Source organism: Fukomys damarensis, unplaced genomic scaffold, assembly GCF_012274545.1.
Source record: "Fukomys damarensis isolate Sample0158 unplaced genomic scaffold, DMR_v1.0_HiC HiC_scaffold_37, whole genome shotgun sequence".
Taxonomy (NCBI): domain Eukaryota; kingdom Metazoa; phylum Chordata; class Mammalia; order Rodentia; family Bathyergidae; genus Fukomys; species Fukomys damarensis.
The window spans coordinates 55,618,225-55,637,257 of NW_022900949.1; the positions used below are offsets into that span (position 1 = coordinate 55,618,225).

Genomic DNA, 19,033 nt, shown 5'->3' on the forward strand with positions numbered 1-19,033 from the left:
TAAATGTCTTTGGTTTCTCATTCTTTATGGTTGAGTATTTAGTATTCCATTTTATAGAAAAACCATATCTTTATCCAGCCTCCAGTTGATGGGCAGTTGGGCTGCTTCCATGTTTTAGCTATTACAAACTGTGCCGCTATAAACATGGGTGTGCATATATCACTGTGGTATGATTCTTTTAATTCTTTTGGGAAGATACCCAGCAGAGGGATGCCTGGATCAAATGGAACCTCTAATCCTAGTTCTTTGAGGTATCTCCATATTGATTTCCACAGTGGTTGCACCGGTCTGCACTCCCACCAACAAGGGAGAAGGGTTCCTTTCTCCCCACAGCTCCACCAGCATTTGTTATTGGTTGATTTCTTGATAGTAACTTTGTAATTTTCTGAAATGACTAATTCTTCAGGCTGGTCTTACATTTTTTACTCCAGACCCAAAACAGCCATTTCTCCAAGGGGCTTCAGTGGACACGTAATATTAAAAGATTCTCAGGTAACTGTGATGTAGAGCCAAGTTTAAGAACTACCGAATTTAGAAGTGAGATTCCTTTCCTCTCCAGAATGCTCGGTTTTTTCCCTTCCTGCCAATTAAAGTTGTGAACATATATTTGGAATGATTTTAAACAGTTATATAAAATAAAAATATTTCAAAGACATTCTTTTCTTTTTCTTATTGTACTATAAATTGGTACACTTTAAAAACGCATTTGGCCAAATGTGCCATACTGTAAATATTTCAATGCACTTTGACCCAGAAATCCCATTTTTAGAAATCTGGTTCAAAGCAATAATAAAAAATATAGAAAAATATATGTGCATCAGAACTTTATTTGCAAGAAAGTGGATAGGAGAGGAGTGCGAAGGGCCAGAGTGGGTAAAACGTGGACAGAACTCTGCCTCGCCTTCAGTTATACCCGAGCCTGTCTTCATCATGCTCATCAATGCCTCAGCTCTAAGAAAGGGCTTGGGATTGCAGAAGTGCCCTTCTTCCTGTGGCGTCTCTCAGGTGCTTCATCACTGGGGAGTATTCTCGGTTTGTTCCCTCTTCAGTGGTGTCAAGCAATGCGGGTCGATGTGGGGGGACAATTGTTCAGCCTGCCATACTAAGGAATTTGGTAGCTAAGGGAATCGATGAAAATTTGGGTTTGATGCTTGTTTGTTTGTTTTTTGTTTTTGAGACAGGGTCTCACTAGGTAGTTGAGACTGACCTGGAACTCACTGTGTAGCCCAGGCTGGTCTCGAACTCACAGCGATCCTCCTACTTCAGCCTCCCAAGCCCTGGGATTACAGGGGTGTGCGCCACTACGCCCGGCCCGGTCTGATTTTTGAATGATTCAGATTTTGAACAAACTCCTCCGGGTTGTATCAAAGCGTCTTTTGTCAAACACTTCCTAACATCTGGATCCTGCCCCCCAGTTTTCTCTCTCTGGACAGGAGAAGGTACCCGAGGAAAAGCCGAGGTGGGGGAGGGAAAGGGAGAAGTCCCTGGATGACTGGCAGCGCCTACACCAGTCTATGACCCACACTTCATGGAGTCTACTCAGGAGCAGTTACCCCTTCAGCATTCTGCATTCACAGGAGAGATGCACTGCAGCGTCAGGATCACGAGATAAGTAAGAGCCTTATTCCAGAGGACTTGGAATGGCAGGCTGAGAATTTTAGACTTTGTTCCATAGGAACCTCAGGGGTTTCTTGGCATGGGAATGATATGATCTGACCTATAATTCAGCAGAATTAATTGGAATATATTTTGACCTTGAGGTGTCAGGTTTCATAACCAAAGTCCCAGTATAAAAATACAATATACTCATTACTTCAGAATTAAAAAAAAATAAGGCAGTAGGTCTAAATTATTCCATAAATTCTTCTTTTATATATTCCTATTACATTTTCTTAGGAACCTATTTCTGGGCAGAACTGAACATATTGAGATGCAACACACCCTGCTATAGACAGGTTTTGATCAGGGACCCGAGAAGCTTCTTGGAGACAGGGTTGAGAATTACAGGGATGAGACGTCACTGTGTGAAAGGGAGAGAGAGGGCTGCAAGGAAGCAGGGTTGGGGCTGGGGAAGCAGCCTGGGCTGGGGTATAGGTTTCTGGAAGAAAACAGTTTAAGTGGAGATCTTAAGTAAATTTCTGTACATACTCAGAGATAATAAAAGGGGTAATAGACATTTTTGACATTTAGGATATATACACTGTAAATTGAGAATTCCCAGTGTTAGGGGCTAACACTTGTTATTTTTCCTGAATTCGTTTCTATTCATGCTTTGCCCCCACACTTTCAGTTTGCTTTTTATACTTAACTATTTCCTGGACATACTGCCTTGTTGTTAACTATAAATTTGCCTAGTTCTCTACTACAGCGATACTCAGTTGATGAACTGGATTATTTCCGTAACTCTGGTCACAAACTCAGTTGGATGAGAATCGGATCAAATTCAGTGGCTAGGCTCGACGTTGGCCTTATGGAAAATTTGATTTGGTTCTTGTCCAGTTTGGATGGCAACCGGAATCACTGAGTTTGTGAACTGAGGCCCCACTATACTGACAAACATTTAGGTTGTTTCCATTTTACTTTATTACAAACATGGTACTAAGATTGTTGTGAGATTGTGAGACCACTTCAAGGAATCTGTGCCCTGAAGGAAGCCTTTTGGAGTGGAATTGCTATATGAAAGAAGCAGAATGTTGTACCATTTTGACAGGTTTTTAAATTTCCCTCCCCAAATATGCCAGTAGTCCCCTTTTGAGGGCAGAAGTTGTGGAGTCAGGAGGTGAGGCAGGTGTAGAGGGAGGATGGAGTCTTGTGTGAAGAGGGAGGGCTGGGGGTGTCTCCTGGTGGTAGAGCACTTGCCTAGCAGGCAAGAGGCCCCGAGTTCCATCCCAGAACTAGGAAAAACCAACCAACCAACCACCAACAACAAAACAACAAAAGAAAAAGCTAAACAAAATGTGAAGAAACAGAAAGACTTGAGGGAGATAGGAGGGTGGGGCAGAGAAAGGATGAAAATATCTCGATTTCCTGATCTTATGTAGCCATTCTACCAGGGACAAAGATAGAGGCAGAAACAAGCACCAGGGAGGAACTGCACAGACAGCCCTAGTCCTGAGACCACATTGAATGGGCCTAGGGCCCCTCTAGGGAGGGCTGGACTCCTGAGGTGTTGCTCACAGTGCAGCCAGTGCGGACTGAGGGCCAGGGGCAGTTGGACTGAGGTACTAGCATGAGCTTATTGTACTTTGGCTCTCTTAGGGCGTCCCCAAACAGTGACTCATCCCGGACTCCAGTGGTCTTAGAGCAAAGCCTCCAAACCAGCAGCATCTGATTCCTAGGAACTGGTTAGAAATGCAGATTCTTGTCCCCGCTCCCATCCCAGGCCTACAGAACCAGAATTCTGGTGGGGTCCACTAATCTGTATTTCAATGAGCAAGCCCTTCAGGTAGGTTCTGAGAAATGCTCAAAGTTCCACAGTGTTTCTTGGAATAACCCAGTATCCAGAAGGGGACCTCTCAGCGTTGATTTTCTTTCTGAAAGTCACTTACCTGGCTTCTTGAGAGCAGAAGTAATTTAGGAGCCTGACTTTTTCAGGCTGGGACTTCTCTTTTCTGTTTCATTTTCAAAGAAAATCTTTAGATCATTTCAAGTCTCTGGGGGATATTAATGCGCTCTCTCTCTCTCTCTCTCTCTCTCTTGCCATCATGAATATAATGTACTGGGCTAATAAAATGGCATGAGGGCCTCATTTTGTGGGTCCCCTGGTAGATCCAAGATATAGTTTATAACAAGTCCTGCCCACACAGAAGGGATAAAGGAGAGCTATGCAAAGAATAACTTAAAAGACTTATTAAGACTTCTGTGTTAGAGAAGATAAAAGTCACTGTGCTAGCTAATAGCTTTAGGATCATATTTTAGACTCCTGGAAGTTACACATATCTAAGGTAAATATCTTTGTCAGGGAAGGGGCCTCTTGGGATGCACAGAATATGAGAATATTAGAATTGAAAAGGGCAGCTTGAGATGGTAATAAAGTTGTGTCTCATCTAGGAATAATACTGAAAAATGCTAACACAAATTTGTGCAACTCTCTGAGGGGTTAGCTCTTGTGCTGTGCTTGGTGGAATGGATTGTGGAGGTGCTAAATAGAATGGAAATTACAGAGACATGCTGGGCATGGTGGATGCATCCAGGTCTGTATGCATTGCTGTGGGTTAGATAAAAAATGTTCCCCCAAAGTCTCGTGTATTCAGAGATGGGGCTTTTGGAAGGTGATTGGATTATGGGACTGCTGTATTCATCAGTGGGTTGATTCATTCAGGCTGAGGGCAAATAGCAAGTGCTTAGCCTCCTGAGTCTGCTGGGGGAGCCCCTGGAATCTGTGCTGTGGGGAGTGATGGGAGATGGATTGTCTTGTAATTCTGTTGCTACCTTAGTAGCTCTTTAATACTGCTAGTAGGTGCTCTCTCCAGGAGGTGGCAAGTTGGACAAAGATGTCTGGCAGAGCTGGAGCACAGGCATTTTTCCCCTGCTCTGGTCCCTGTAAGAAGTGCCAGTTCCTGGAGACAGCAGAGTCCATGGGTTTCCTTCACATCTGCCTGATTTTAATGTTTTTGATAACATTTTCCCTGATAGGAATCTCAGGGTTGTCCTTAGGTGAGCTGGCCACAGCCACATCCACGCTTGATGGAGACATGACGAGGTGGGTGACAGTGGATGACAAAGGCTTGGTGGAATAAAATTGACACAAGCAAGCAGGAAAACATGAACGGTCTGAGCAGCTTGTTTTAGCCCTGGAGTCCTAGGATTCCTTTTCTTGCCTGTGGTCCCCACCCAGTGGCAACTTCTTGCTCATTTTCAAGACATTTGCAGTGAGTAGGGGCATGACACCGTTGGATTGATTTGCAAATGAAAGCCTACCACCATCTCTAACCCTTATGGGTACCTTGACATTGTAAGAGTAAAAAGAAAGTCTTAATGCAGGAATACTGCTGATACACTACCTCATTTCTTTTTATTTTCCTCCTTTAAGTGAGCTTTTCTTCTGAGCACAGGCCTCTGACATTCAGGTTTCTTGTGTTTGCAGCTTTTTCTCCATCTGGGATCATTCTCCACGACATGATTAACTATGTCCCCAGCCTCAGCCTCAGATGCTATGAGTGGAAGCTGCAGCTGGTGAGGAGAAAACAACCTGCAAGATGAATTCTTAAAAGACCTGGGTCCCGTGTTTGTCTCAGTAGCATAAAAAAGATACAGGAAACAGAAAAAAAGGGCAGGAAACACCTAGAAGTTGTGATACACAGGTGGAAAATTTAAGTGGAACGCTTTTCAGAGCTTTTACTGGGATTGTTGGGTCTGTGAAAATGTTCTTTGCTTCTCCTAGGTGGCTCCATACATCCCAAAATCCAAGCAGGTAGATTTTATGTGGGCTGGATTCCCACTTACCGCCAGAAGGAACTAGAATATGGAGTGCAAATGTATTTCTGCTCAGCCTTTTTTCTTCTCTGGCTCTGACTCTTGCATTCTTTTAGTAAAACAAGCTGGTTCAAAAGCATAAACAGGGGGTGTGATGGTGCATACCTTAATTCTAAGTTAGGAGGCTGAGGCAGGAGCATTGCTCTGAGGCCAACCTGAGCTACACAGTGAGTTCAAGGCCAGCTTGAATTATATAGTGAGACCTTGTCTAAAAATACCAGAAACAAAACAGAAACATATACACAGATTTGTTTTGCCCAATTACTTAACAATTCTAAGAGATTTTTTTTTTTTTTACAAGTGGTTTATTTTAAAGAATTCAGTGAAATAGAACTGGTGTTATTAAGTCCGTATTTCAGGTGGGAAACAGAAGTACACATTTGAAGTCCTGGCATCTTATGCAAGCACAGTGTCTGCGCTGTATGAAACAGGGTTTAATATTATATGGCATACACTGATCACTGGTTTGTGCTGACGGAGGAGAAAAAGAGTCACTGGGCATCTCCCAGAAACCCCAGGACTGGGAAGTAAGCCAAGCTGAGAGAATGGCAGAATCCCAGGCACTAGCAGCACAGACCCCCAGCGGCCAGCAGCCTGGATCTCATCTGTTCCTGACTGCACTGCTGAGCTGCCAGGCTGAGGTTACACTGGCTTGTACATGCACAGGAGTCTGGGCACATGGATCTCAGCCCCTTTCCGCTTCTCTGGTCAGGTGTGGACTCTGCTGTTCTTTGGGGGAACTTTCCCAAGATAAGAAAAAGATGTGGTTTCCAGTAGTGTTTGTTCAAATCTTTTGACCATTACTTTCTTGAGGTGATCACTTATTAACAAATATTATTTTCCTTCTGAATCATCTTCCGTTCAACATCTGCCTTTGGACATTCCTAGAAAACAGTGAGAGCCAGTTTATTGAGAAACCATAAATTTAACATTAAATGTATTTATTTCTCAGACTAAAATATTTATAGTCAGCAGTGTGTTATATAGGGTTATTTGGAAATGTTTGTTGTGTAGAATTAATAAGGAACCCTTTTCTACCCATCAGTCACAGTGAAAAATAATTAAACAATTAAAGAAAGAGGAGAAGAATCTCATTTGGTGTGTTTTTGATTTTCAGAAGATATAATGTTCTAAAGCCATAACCTCAGAAAACTAAGGAACAGTTTCTTATTTTGAATCCATTATTTGAATCTATAAGTTTTTCTCTAGTAATGAAAAACATTTGATTTGGAATCCATTGATCTGCTAGAATTTCATCCCACTTACTTTAAACTGCACAATCTATTCTTCTAGCCACATCTGTTAAAAAGTATTGAACATTCACTGCAACTTATCATTAAGGAGACAGAAAGACTCAGTCTAGAAGATTTACCAATTAGGTGAAGCAAGTTGGTTCCTTGGGAGGGCACTGCATTTAGCTGCGATATTTCATGGAGGAGAATGTCTGTTTAACCTCTTAGCTTATTGAAAAGTCAGGCAAGGACCTCACTGCTTGATTTCTGGCTTGATAATGCAGTCAAGATATTCCACAAGCTCTCTTCACACTGGTCTTGGGGTTTCCCTGCTGCCTGGGCCCAGCACTAGTCTGAGTTCCATTTTCTTACTAACCCATTCCTTATGCAGACTTTGCCTACCGACAGTCATGAGGCTTTGGCCTCTGTTAACATGTTTTATGAGACACGGGAAGAATTTATTCAGTTCTTAGAGCATCAAAAGACCAGTGCTGGCCAAGTACAAAATGAGGGGACACATGTAAAAACTCTAAGATCAAGGAAATAAAATCCAGAGACCTGAAGGAGGAATCTAGGCTCCTGGATGAAGTGGCATTTTGCTAGATTTAAAATAATTCTATGATACCACCACCAGCAGGGGCTTCCATTTAGTTAGTGACAGGTTTTCTAATGGAAATCATGTAGACTTGCATCCAGGGCCCCCGGGACACAACACTGTGTGAAGAGTGGTCTTAACTCTGTGTGTTAGATTGGGAGTTCACAGAATTAATGTGTTGAAAGGAGTCCTAAGAACTTATAAGAAATGAATTTTCTTCTCTAGTCCCACAGTCCCTTAAAGTTTTCCCACTTCTAACTTCTCCCCATAGATGGAAGGAGAGGAAAAATTTCACAACTTAGTAATAATGTTCTCTGAAACCTCCTGGCCTCTGAGACTTCACTCTTTAATACCGGCAAGGTAGCACTGGGTTAAGGATTGAAATTTTTAACCCATTTTTTGCAAGTCTTATATGAGTCCAACTACTCATATAGGACTTCTGTGGGACTACTGCTCACCACTGTGTGCTGTGGGAGTAGTTGCCACTATTGATTTGGTATTGGATCTATGGAGCTCTGAACAGAACTGGTGTGGAAAGTGGCTCATTTTAGCATTCTATTATATATGTATTAATGCAACATCATCCTCACTACCACCACAGACATCATCATCTACAGCTACCAACATTTCATGTATATAGTCAAGGTAGCTTTCAAGGCTCTAAAAGCAAACAATAAGAAAGTAGGTAGAATGTGGGAAGTAGTTGGGGGGGAGAGGGAGTTTTCAGTTCTGGGGATGGAATTCAGGGCCCCACACATGCTAAACAAATGCTCTACTATTGAGCTACACCTAGCTATATGTCAAGAGTCATTGGAAAAAAGAAAAAGCAAATATGGATATAAAGATAGAATGAGGTGAAAAACCATGGTTATCATCCATGAGCCAAAATTTGGCTCTGAACTTTCTAACTGAGCCAGGAGGAACTCACTGGTCTTAGAATATGAGCTAGAAAGAATTTCTTTTGGGACCAGGAAATCAATAGATTGTGATGATAAATGTACTTCTCATCTATTTAAATTGGATTTGTTTTTAAAAGCTAGACAATGATAATGCTATCAGTGCCCTCTATTGCTCCCTTTTCCCAGTAAACAGCCCAACAGGGCCCAGGACTTAGCCCAGTGGCACCACGCCTGCCTCATAAGTGCAAGGTCCTGAGTTCGATCTCTGGTACCAAAACAAAAGCAAAGCTCCTAGGGCCCAGACAGTTTCCTAGAACAATTAAACCGGAATCTCTGAGTGGATTATTTGGGGCTGGGGATTTATCGCAGTGTGCTGCTGCCTGCCTCGAAATTGCAAGGTCTCGAATTTGATCCCTGGTACTCCCCGCAAAAAGCATTCCAACATCAAATAAATAAATATGCCCGCCTAAAGAACCAAATCTTTCCAAAAGACAAATGCATTTCCACCTTCCTTATGAAGATGAAACACTGTACCTGTAAACATGTACTGCAGAGGCAGCTTTCAGTCAAGGGGGTCACATGAGTCCTTTGTTGTTGGCAGTAAGTGTTTAAGGGTCAAGTGCCCATTTTATAAATGTACTTGACCAGAAGGCTGAGGGTTGAGCAGGGGACTTAGGCAGGCTGGCACGTATGCCCTCCCTGGAATTTGAACCATAGAGATATAAAGACAGGCAATGTTGCCGGGCGTGGTGGCACATGCCTGTAATCCCAGCACTCGGGAGGCTGAGGCAGGAGGGTTGCTGTAAGTTCGAGACCAGCCTGGGCTACACAGTGAGTTCCAAGTCAGTCTCAACTACATAGTGAGACCCTGTCTCAAAAAACAAACAAACAAACAAACAAACAAACAAAGACAGGCAATGCTTAGCTGTCACTCATGGTAGTAGTCGCGTGTGGGTGGAGCTGAGGCACATTCTCCATGGCCCTCTATCTCCTGACCAGTCCTACTGGCCTTGCCTTTTGTGAACTTAGGTTTTCCAACTCCCTCTGTACTCCATGAGACAACCTCAACCCTTGCCTCACGGCTTTCTTTTAATATCTTTTTGTGGATGGTTATCAAACTCAGTTCCTGTTTGTTTGTTTGTTTTTTCTTTCAACATGACTATTCTGACTGATAGCTTTCCATAGGGTTTCAGAGTGAAACACATCCAGTGGGATGATTTTAGGTGGCACATGAAGAACATTTACATTTTTCAGTTATGTAATTACTGTAATTCACGGTGAGAAAACTATAAACAGCACATCAAACCCACGATGTCATGCGTATTATTCCTTAGAATGACTTAAATCCCTTTATTTAAGTCAAAAACGGAGTCAGTCACTTTGAAGAAAAACACTAAGTGATAGTACAGGTGTTTATGGCTGTGGGAAAGAATTTCAAAAGTGACATGCAAATAGGGAACGGTCACATTTTCATAGGAAAGAGGACATTAGATTCTCTGTGTACCATGACGGGAGAGTGAGACAGAACAGAGGCTGAAGGTGGCCAGAACCAAGACCATCTACCTGCGAGGCCCAAGGCATGAAGGTGAACAGCGTGGTCTGGCACAGGCTGGAAAAGGGGACCTAATGGTTCTGAGCTGCTGAGGCTACCCTTTGTCTTCCTTCTTCCTGAGCTGCTTGTGTTACAGCAATCAACTGAGGCAGGGCAGGGCCAAGGCTCTTCTGGGAGCCCTGCCTGCTTATTTTAAATCTTTTTCCTTTTCCAAACTTTTCCTCACTTCCTTTGCTTTGCTTCTCATTCAGTGACTCCTGATCACTTCTATCTTAGGTAAGGCTTGTCTGGTTTTGCTGGCTGAGCAGCCCAGGGTGGCGCCTGTGACAGGTGTTTGGAGGCTACCTTGCCCCAACAAGGGGGTGAATGTGCAATTTTACAACTTGGCACATGCATCTCAGGTCATCAGGAGATAATTCCTTAGCTGTTTTCTGCCTTCTCCCTTTTGTCAGCTCAAGGTGCAAAAGCCTCTAGCATCCATCATGGGCCCCTTCTCTTGCACTTGTCACTGCCCACCACCGTGCACCAATCTTGAGGTATCCTGGGTACCCTGCCAAGCTGGGGGTTGGGGACAATCTGACCACTGGGGGCTGAAGGTGGGATTCTCTTCTATGCACCTAGCTCTGATCTTTGAGTGAGCTTCTTCTAGGGCACGGTGAATGCAAACCCAAAACACCTCATGGCTTCTTTAGCACAGACATTGTTCTGTCAATGGCAAGACCTAGGCCAGAATGGTGTCTCTATCTTAATTCTGTCACTAAGGACTTAGAAAATCGCTTTACTTCTGGTTTCTCAGCTGTGAACTTAGTGTGTTCTGCAATTTAGTTTCTGTATCAGTTATTTATGGCTGCTAACAAACTGCTCCACAGCTTAGAGGCTTAAAGTGACAATGATTTATGATGTCACAGTTTTGTGGGTTGACTGGGATGTTATTTGCTGATCTTGTCCTTGATGCGTCAGGCAGATGTGGGCTCATTCTGGGACATCTGAGATGCTCGCTCTCTCCTTCCACATGATCTTTCATTCTGGGCTTCTTCATGCCATGGTGGTCACAGGATGTTGACAAAGGATGAGACTGGAAGCCACAAATCCTCTTTAGAGCGAGGCTTTGAGGCTACACAACTTCTCTTTCACTAACTGCATTCTCTTGGCCAAAGCAAGAGACAGCTTCACGTTGCCGAGGGGTAAGGACCTGGAGGTGGGTGTGAATCATGCAGAGAGGATGGGCATTATTGGAACAACTTACCTAATCTCCAAAGTTCCTGCTGGCATAAACTATGAGTCTTAAAACCAAACTGCAAAACACTGGGTGGGGAGGGGGAGGTGAAAGCATTACTTTTAGAAGAAACAGTTTAAAGGGGAAGGCAGTTACCTTAACGTCATCTCCTTCTGGCTGTGTAACTTCAGATAAGTTACTTTCTTCTCTATGTCCCAGTCACCTGTTCTGATCTAACTGCATTCTCTTGGCCAAAGCAAGAGACAGCTTCACGTTGCCGAGGGGTAAGGACCTGGAGGTGGGTGTGAATCATGCAGAGAGGATGGGCACTATTGGAACAACTTACCTAATCTCCAAAGTTCCTGCTGGCATAAACTATGAGTCTTAAAACCACGCTGCAAAACACTGGGTGGGGAGGGGGAGGCGAAAGCATTACTTTTAGAAGAAACAGTTTAAAGGGTAAGGCAGTCACCTTAACGTCATCTCCTTCTGGCTGTGTAACTCCAGATAAGTTACTTTCTTCTCTATGTCCCAGTCACCTGTTCTGCAGGATAGGAACATTAATAGTGATGCTGGCTCTGTAGATCATTGTTAAGTATTGGGTAACACATCCATGGAGAAGAGAGGGTGCGATCCGCGTGAGGTGCTGCCAGGAAGGCTTTCAGGGTCCATTGAGTTTTAGACAACACAACCTGGGACTTTGAACCCATGACTGGGAGCACACTTTGTCTTGAACTTTCTACAGAGCACACTCAGATGCTGTCCTTCGTTCCCAACTAAAACACAAGATTTTGTTGTTCCAATGACAGCTCCAACGCTGGATTGATGCTCTCTGCGTACACACATGGCATGCCATCAGTGGAGTAGTTGAAACATTTAGATTTTCAGACAGATGATTTGATCTACATGACTCTTCCCTCCCTGTCCCTGATACAGGATTGCAGTTGCCTACTAAATGATGCTAAACAGTTGCTTTGAATGAGGAGCAATGAACTTGGCTTTAGTTTTTGGAACAGGAGTTAGGTTCCAGAGCTGAGGTTTTAAAGGTCAGAAGCCCATGGCACTAGGGAGAGATTCTTGCTTGTAACAGTGCTGTATTTTTGTGATTTGTTCTTGAGGTCTCTCTCTGGAGACTGGCTGTAAACAAAAACCCTGCCTGAGGAGTTAGTCATGGCTGTTTACAGAGTGCCTTTGGAATACTTCTTTCTTCTGCTGATGGCCTAATTCCTAGTTGTTGGACTGTGAAGGTATCCCTGTCATAGGAAATTTATTTATACTGCAGAAGCCAGCGTCTCTTGTCGGACTTGAGTTTATGTCTAGCAACATGGCCACCTCCTGGGAGAGCCCTGACCAGGAGGGGAGTTAGGTTCAGGCCTGTCAGCTAGGTGAGACAGAGGAGGCAAATTTACAAACACATGAAATAACAAGCAGCATATAATTTACAGATTCCAGAGGTCAGGGCCAGACGAAAGAGAGCCGTGGAGGACATGGGCACTCAACTAGCGAGTGGGACGCAAGAGAGAGAATGAAGGATCTGTGGCCACAGCCTTTGTTGGGGCGCAGGCGTTACCTGTGTGGATTTCCCACAGGGTGCTCTAATTGGTGAGCTCAGAGCAGGTGGGCACAAGTCCCCTGGAGTCATGCAGTGTTTGACGAGTGGTCATGTGCACATCTATGTGGTACCTTGGGGATGTAGGGGGGTGGGAGGGAGGAGGAGATCTTATCTAGCTGTCCCCTGGGGAGGTGATCAGTAGGAGACGGTTATATATGTCAAGAGGCTTGAGTGCCCACGCTAAGGGACTGAGAGGAGCCAGAGAACTGGAAAATGTGTCAAAGGTGTCTAAGCCTTGGATAGGATAGGAGAGAGCTAAGGCTGTGTTCAGGATGGGTGTGGTGGCATCTAACATTGAAGGAAATCACTATACACAGCAAGACACTGCCGTTCCACTGTGGCTCTACAAAGGTGTCAGTTTCCCATGCTTCCATCAAAAGGAATGTGAAAATGGCACTAGAGCTTCTGATGTTCTTGCTAGGATCCTAGAAGCCACAAAAAAATTGAGATTTTGTTGGGGCTTTTCCTATTCTTCCTGTCCTTCTTGTTCCTGCCCCCACCCCAATGTAATCGTCATCGCCACTAATTATCTTCATTGCCATCCTGAGCACCTGAAGAATCTGACATTCAGAAAGAGCAAAAGGCATCAAGCAGTGCACATTTTCCCTGAATATTAACAGGAAATATTGAGGCAGCAGAAACAGTTCTGGAGCTAGATCTTTATAAATCAGTCTAAAAGTGTATATTATTGTGTATATTTCTATAGAATTCTTACACAAATAGCTACTCAGCTTTTTCTTTTAAGAGAAAAGAAGAAAAAAATGCTGAGACTTTGTTTTGATCTGTAGCATCCAGCTAATTAAAGTTCTTTAAGGATAAGCGGGTTTTGCAATCTGGTGAAGACCACAAAGCTGCTCAGTTTGCTCTGTTCCTACTAACTGCTTTAAAATAGCAGGGGTGAACGAACGACACAATGCTGTACACACATTTTTAAAAAAAATTTAAAAATTCCATAAGAAAAAACCAATTACGGCCCAGTAATAAAATTTAAACATATAAGAGAAAAAAGATCAAAACTAAAATTTTCCTTCAACTGTCAGGGTCTATCCTCAGACAAAAGCACTGTCAACACTTTTCGTGCTAACTTCTTCCAACACTTACCATCATAAATTGATGTAACTATGCTTGTAACTCTGTTTCTTGATTTATCAGCTTTAAGCGGAAATTTAATTTCCCTCTACTGAGAACACAGTCTTTAGCTCCGTTGTACTAGTTATTGCTTTGTTGTTGATGTTGAGTTCTTTTAGTGCCGGCCTCCACGGATCATTCTCCCTTTTACCTTTTCTCTCTGTTTCTCCTTGTCTGCCCCGACCCCGCCATTCTCTCATCCTCCACCTCTTCTTCACCTCTCCGTGTTGGGCTGATGTAGTTACAACGTCATGGTTTAGAACAACAAATTCTGTTCTTGTATTTTTAACTAAGCCTTTCGTCCTGTCTTCAGGCTAATTCTAAAAATCCAAAACCTATTCACAGCATCTGAAATGATGTTCTTATGTAGGTACTGGTCATAGGTAGAGCCAATTGTGATTTAAGCCAAATAGTAGAAGACATGAACCTTTAAAGAATCTTTCAGGGCTGGAGACATGGCTCAGTGGTAGAATTCTTGGTTAATATGCACGAGGCCCTGGGTTCAATCCCCAGCACTGCAAAACAAAACAAAACTCAACCAACAACCTAACCAAACACAACAAAATGAAACAAAATGAAACTTTCACTCATTGAAGCAAAATTTTCCAATCATCTCAACTCTATGTATTTTGTTTCTTTCTCTTCTGTAAGATCATATTCAATGCTCACTCTTTAATTTCATAATATATAATTTGTTTTATCTTATTTAATTTCACTTGCTTAACTCTTCCATCTAATATATGTTGGTAATAAATTGTTTAGTCTTATTTGACTATTTTCTTCTATTATTTAACTAATATTTTCCAGGATTAAAATTCTAGGTAGAAGATAATTTTTCCTTAGACTATTAAATATATTATAGGCTTGTCTTTTAGAGTTTAGCGCTGCTTAAGAAAAGCCTGGCTTTTGTTCCATTTTAATAATCTATTTAGTGGAAGTTTTTAGGATTTGCTTTTTACCCTTGGAGTCAGGGAATGTTATCAGGGTGTGTCCAGATGAGGTCCTTTTTCTTTAATCCTGTTTAGAACTTGGTGAACCCTTTCAAACTAAAAATTCACATGCATCTTTTCATGAAAGTTCAAGGCATCTTCTATTATCATTTAGATTATTTCTTCTCTTCAAGTATGACTTTACACTTTTACTGGAATTACTATTTAATAGATGTCAAACTTTCTGACATCTCTGCTTTTCTGATGCATGTGTGTGTGTGTGTGTGTGTGTGTGTGCATGATACTGGAGATTGATCCTAGGGCCTTTGCACTAACCTATATCCCCAGAAATTTTTATTTTTAAATTTGAGACAGGATCTTACCAAGTCATAAATTGCCCAGGGTGGCCTTGTACTTGTGATCCTACTGCCTCACCCTACAGGAATGCCTAGGTTATAGCTATGGCCATGCAGTTCAGGCTGTCCTCGAATTCATTATGTGGCCTAGGCCTCTCTAATGCTGTGATTATAGGTGTGTGCCATCACACCCAGCTTATTTCTTTGTCTTTTTGCTCTATATTCTGGGAGATTTCTGCTCTGCCTTTAAAATGAACAAGTCTCAATCCACCTCACTATTCCTTTTCTTTTTTCTTTGAAAAATTTTTTTTTTGGTGATCACAGTATTTTGAGGGTCTTGCTAAGTCAAATTCATAATGGCCTGTAGAATAGCCATGATTACACGTACCACTATACCTGGCTTGATAAACAGCTGTGATCTCTTTTCTTTCCTCTGGTGGACTGTTTTCCACAGCTGACATGTTTCCTCTTCAGATGTGTAGGCCCAACTTTTCATGAAGCAGCAGCCGTGTGCTGCCATGTTAGTGGATGGGGATGAAGAGAGGCCAAGTTTCTGGGTGTATTGATGAGAAAAGTCAGGCAGGTGTCCCTGGCAGAAGCCCATTTGCTCACATCGGGAGGGCTGTGTTCTGAGTGGAGGGATTCGGTGCTACAGCTTGCTTCTGCTCCTCAGAGGCTGCACCTCTACAGCCCGGCCTGTCCGGAATTCTCTGCTGCTCTGCGCCTCAGTGGCTCTCAGCATCTGGCGGTGTGCAGATTCTCCAGGTGCCCTTGGCAGACTTAGACCTTATGCTTTAGCATCTGCCTCTGCCTTTTTCTCAAGTCCTTTCCCTTTAGTGAGGCCCTTTCTTAGGGATTCCCCCAAATTTCTTATGTGCTGCATATGAACGATGCCTTTCTTGGTGGCAAGGGAATGAGGTAGACGGGTGTTTTGGGTCCATCATCAAGAGGCAGGAGTCTGCAAAGGTTTTTATCTTGTTCAGAATCCTTACAAAATGCCCCCTCATGAAATACCTTCACATAGAGAGTCCATCAAGTGTATCTATACGCTGAATTTCTAAGGAGGGTAATATGCCTTGGTGTCTGGATTCCCAATTAGCAAGAAGGAGATGCAGCTCTTGCATGTTCTTTGGTTAATTAGATCTGCTATGAAATCATTCATTTGATGACCATCCTAATGAAGCTAATAACAGCCTCTTCTGAAGCAGTGTATTCTTTGTACCTTAAGTACTGTACCTCACTCAGCTACGCGGGCAGTAGAGCTAACGGAGTCATTATCTTTCAAATTCTGATGTCTATTTTCATGCTCCGTTGGTTTCATTAGATACAAAATAAAATCACTACCTATTAAAACTGCATTAAAGCACTAACTTCAACTGACAAAAGCTGAGAAACTTTGAGCCTGAGTTGTTGTTTGGCCTCCCGTATATGGGAAATTCCTGCATTTTGCAAGCTGAGTGAGTCAGGCCCAGCCCAGATTTCATAGCCTAAATATCTGCATTTCCCTCAGCGGAGGGGGGAGCTGGCATTGCTACCCGCCAGTGACGTGACATGGTTTCTCACCCATCGGGGTGATACTGTAACAGCTCTGTGACTATTTTCTGACTTGCAGAATGACATGGGGTGAACATAAGAATGGGAAGGGAGACGACTTCACGTGGCCACTGTAACACGTTCAGAAGAGACCACGGAGAGAAATGTCTCCACTGCCATGATTTAGCACTGCTCACAGATAGGCCAGTAACACGTTCAGAAGAGACCACGGAGAGAAATGTCTCCACTGCCATGATTTAGCACTGCTCACAGGCCAAGAGCATGCTAATAGTTCCTGTGATCGGTGCTGTCAGAGATTTAAAAAGCAGCAGCAGCAACAACAAAATATAAAATAACTTAGTTCTTATCAACATAGGAAGAGACAATCAAGTGATTGAAACCAAGATGTAACCCACTGTACTCAGAGTGGGCACCTGGGGGTGTGTTTTGAAAGTATGCAGCTGGCAGTTACAGAGTGGGGGCAAGATGTTCCTGGCTCACGTCGGGTTTCACTTGTGATCTTGTCAGTCACTCTGTGAACTTTAGCTTCCTCCTCTGCGAAATGGGCCTTTCCCATCATATCACACTATTATTCTCTCATAAACCACAACTATACGTAGGTGTGTGTGTGTTCTAAAAAATGCCGCTTTCCAAACAACTGACCTTCCTCCTAATGAATATTGCCACTCAGCTCTGGAAGACTATTTTATGAACATGTAGACCCAGTGTTTCTAGATCTCCAGATTATTCAGTACAAGTCAGAAATCTGAATTTTTAAATGAGAGATCCTGATGTGCAATGTGAGCAATCATGTTAGGGAGGCAGAGCTGCCATAATGAATATACCGTAACACACAAAGGTTTGAAGATGATGGCAGTTTACATCCACAAGGTGGTGTCCTAGGCTGGTCTCCCTTCTGTTGCTTTGCCATCCATAGGGCACTGTCCTAGCTGCACAAAGTTGGTCACAGGCCTGTCTGAGGTCCAGAGCTCTCTGCAGCTGAGGCCAGCTCTGAGGTAGCTGAAAGCTAGAGGACCTGCCGACCAACCACACTCCTGTAGCTAAGCAGCACTCCTGCATCTCTGTGTCTACCACACTAAATGATTCATAATGTTAGCAAATATAGTTCCATTACATCATCTGTTGTAGGTACGCTGACTTTGGACACACTGATACTTACTTTTGAACTTCTAGGTTATTCCACTTATTTACTGTTAGAAAATGTAAGTCTTAGCTAAAACTTTAGATATTTCTTTATTCTTTTGTTTCTCTTGCCCAGATTTCAGGTAGACTGTTTCTCCCTCCCTACTTTTCCCTCACTCTTTCCTTGTTTCTGACTTTTTCCTTACTTTTCTTTCCTTCTTCTTTGTTCTTTTCTTGTCTTTCTTCTTTTTCCTTTTATCTTGTGAATACTTGGCACATAAGAAAAGTACATAAAATTGTACTTTGTAACAAACAATAAACAATCTGTACCATCATCTAAGTCAATAGACAAAATATTGTGAATCTCCCCAAAACACCTGTTATTTTTTAAAATCATACTTTGCCTTCTCTTCCACAACACAGGAAAACATGATCTGATTTTTGTGGGAAGCATTTCTTTGCTTCTTAAAAAATAATTTTGCCATATATCAAAAGCATATAGTTTTGCCGGGAATTTAGCTCAGTGGTTCTGCTGCCTGCCTTGCAAGCACAAGGACCAGAGTTTGATACCCGGTATTTAAAAAAAACAAAGCATACAGTTTTATTTCACCTATTACTGAACTTTATAGGAAAGAGATGATACTTCTTGGTCATTCTCTTCATACTTAGCAGCACATTGATGTTTTGTTTATATTCCAGCTCATTTCTTTTCATTTCATATTCCATTCTGTGTGTCTCATTTGGTATTTGTGTTTTATAAATAACCCAATGAAGATTCTGGCCAATGTCTCCTGGTGTACACATTTATAGATTCTCTAGTGAATATGCCTTGTAGGCCATGTTGCTGATCATAGGGTGTGAAGACTTTCAAGTTTGCTACAAAACACCAGTCTTTTTTTTTTTCAAACTAGCAATAATTTATGACTTCCACAAGTGTATAGAAATTCCCATCCTCACCAGTATTTGGCATTGCTAACTTTTTAGTATTTTTGGCATTTTGGTGGTATGTAATATCTCACCATGGTTTTTGATTGAGTTTCCCTGATTACTAACAAAACCGAGAATCTTTGTCAATTGGCAATTTTGCCTTCTTCCTCTGTGACAAGCCTATTCAAATCTTTTGCAGTTTTCCTGTTAGGTTGCTTATCTTTCCTTATTAATCTGCAGAGTTCTTTGTAAAATGTGAATAGGAGACCTTTGTCACTTGCCTGTGCTGCAGTATCTTCTCCCATTCCCTGTTTGCATTTCCACTAGTTCTTTACAGTCTTTTCTGATGACTAGATGTTCATATATTCATGTGTGTGTGTGTGTGTGTATGTGTGTGTGTGTGTGTGTGTGTATATATGTATATGTATATGTATAT

At 42.5% G+C, this 19,033-nt stretch overlaps 1 long non-coding RNA gene across 4 annotated transcripts in view; it reads right to left on the reverse strand.

Moving 5' to 3' along the window:
• Positions 1-5,674: 5,674 nt before the first annotated feature.
• Positions 5,675-19,033, reverse strand: part of LOC104851026 — a 40,663-nt gene continuing 27,304 nt past the window's right edge. The window contains exons 3-4 of one of the 4 annotated variants that reach the window (XR_004515519.1): positions 11,126-11,197; positions 5,675-6,359 (exon numbers count right to left, since the gene is read on the reverse strand). This is a non-coding gene — a long non-coding RNA (uncharacterized LOC104851026). Of the gene's footprint in view, positions 6,360-9,080; positions 10,946-11,125; positions 11,198-11,442; positions 11,514-19,033 lie in introns of those variants that run through there. The other 3 variants (XR_004515520.1, XR_777124.2, XR_777126.2) reach the window with 3 other exon arrangements.